Below are 2,350 nucleotides of genomic sequence, written 5' to 3'. Positions count from 1 at the left end.
CGAAATACATGCACTCTGGAGGACTGAAGTTCTGCTTCTGGGGTGGGCGGCACGTTGTATTAGGACTCCTGGAACTGTCATTTGAATTGTGTCGTCCAGAGCTCTAAGGCTTTCAGAGGCATTTGTCTTTACCTTACTTAGTGACTTGTGTTTTTAGTGATAAAAATGTTTAGATCTTAAATTTATTGGTATCTTTTGTCTTTCTGTTCTCCCTTCCTGGTTGTGTCCCTCCTACAATCCCCATCTGGCAAACCATCCCTTTCAACAGAGATTTGAAAAGAAACAGAAAAAAATAAACAGCTCCATAAAACTACTGAACACATGAGTGACTTCTGATCATATGTACAATATTCTACACTCAAGTTTGTGATCACTGCAGATAGAGAGGAGCTTTATTTATTTGCTTATCTCACGAACTGGATGTCTTGTGGGCTTTTCAAACTGAGTGTGTCCGGACCACATGATCATTGTCCTTAGACCCTCCCCTCTTTCAGACTCCTCCGGTACTGTTCAGGGCACCACCAATATCTCTGCCCCCCTGGCTTGCAGCAGCACTTTCCTGGACTTTTCTCTCCCTTTCCTGTACATTCTCACTCTCTAAGCACAGTTTGTTTTCAGTCCTGTAAGCACCTTCACGAGATCTCTCCTCACTTCTCCTTTCTCATATCTGATGTTGCCCCACTTTGATGCTGCCCCTCCCCACTTTGTGTCTAGATTGTTGCTGTAGCATTTGGGTTGATCTTCCTCCCTCAGCTCTCTTCCTGTTTTGTGAATTTTGAGGTTTGGATTCGTTACCACAAATGACACAGTCTTAAGAGGGGAAGGAGTTTTATTATATGGGGCAAGGAAGCTTAAATCAACATCAGCAATACAATATTCCTAGCACAATTAAAGCAATAATAAAAATACAATGATTATAATAATTAGGATAGAGGAAAAAGAAAAAGAAAACATCAGCACATTGGGGGAGCACCATCTCTCCTCAGTTTCCCTGGGGAAGTCCCGTTTCTCCAGCCTGAGACCCGAGTGGGAAAATCCCGGGCGAATCATCATTCCCACAGGTGAGACTCAAATCTTTGGGTCTCGAGCTAGAGTTTTTAAGGACTGAGAACAAAGAAGGCACGCAGCCAACTATAGGTGGCAGATTCATCGTTTACATGTCTTCTGTTTTTCATATTTCATTCATGTTTTGACAATTTGGAATAGGAACAGTCTGGTGGTCGTTAGCAGATGTTGCAACCTTGAAAGCAGAACAGACTGGTTGCTGATAAGGCCAGCAAGCACAGGGAGGGGAGTAGTCAAGTCTCCTCCGGGTGCATTCTATTCTCTGGAGTGACTAGTTCCCTGCTCTGGCCTAAAGTTTGCTGCTTCAAAGTGCAAGGTCGGCTTGTTTTTTAAGGGGTCATCAATGGGACAAGTTCTCATAAGAGACCGAATTAACTTACAAAATATGATTTTCCTACTTCACTTCCTCTGCTCAGCTTCCAGAGGGATTTTCCTCATGTGTTGGCCTGACCATGTCACCCCCAAAACACATACACTCAGTAATCTCCTGTGACCCCCTGTCATATTCAGGATCCAATGGAAATTGTCCTTCCTTCCATACTTTGATTCCATGTTCTGATCCTGCAGCCCTCACTGGCTGATGTGATATTCCTTGACCAAGACATGTCATTGCCCATCTCTGTGCCTTTGCATTGGCTAACCCCCCATGAGGTTCTGCCTACTTGCCTCTGCCTCAGATCAAAGCCAGTCTTCCCTTTACATGGTATTAATGCCTTGCATTTTCTCTTTCTCCCCCTATATATGTGTGTCTCTATATAAGTGCATGTGTGTGTGTGTATATATATGTACATTTCTGTATTGTATGTAGAATTTTTTCCGCATGTTCTGTTCTTTGTTTAAAATATGAGCTCCTTTTGGGCAGAGACCATGGTTTTCTTATCTTTTCTTTGTATCTCACTACTTAGTACAATGCTCAGCATATAGTAAGGGTTTAGTATAAATGCTTATTACCTCAATTGGATGCATTCTGTACAGATGGCTTTTGTAGTGTCAATGCAACAGTGCCAATGGTGACTGTGATTATGCTGGCATAGTTCTCAATTGCAGAATATAATAGGCTCCGTATAGAAGATAGAAGCAAAACATTTATTCAAACACCAGAAAACCAAATCCCAGCACCAGAAAGTCAAATTCACCCCGGTAGCAAAGAAGCTAGTACGCAGTAGCGTAACATGAAGCCACACCAGCCTTCAGCCTCCCCACAAACAAGCATTAACTGTCACAACGGTCTGCCTACTTGCCTCTGCCTCAGATCAAAGCCAGTCACAATGCTCAGCATATAGTA

Source organism: Petaurus breviceps, unplaced genomic scaffold (genome assembly GCF_028583685.1).
Source record: "Petaurus breviceps papuanus isolate PSGF00001 unplaced genomic scaffold, PetGlider_PUasm1.0 248411, whole genome shotgun sequence".
NCBI classification, from domain to species: domain Eukaryota; kingdom Metazoa; phylum Chordata; class Mammalia; order Diprotodontia; family Petauridae; genus Petaurus; species Petaurus breviceps.
Note: the sequence above shows the minus strand (reverse complement) of the source record.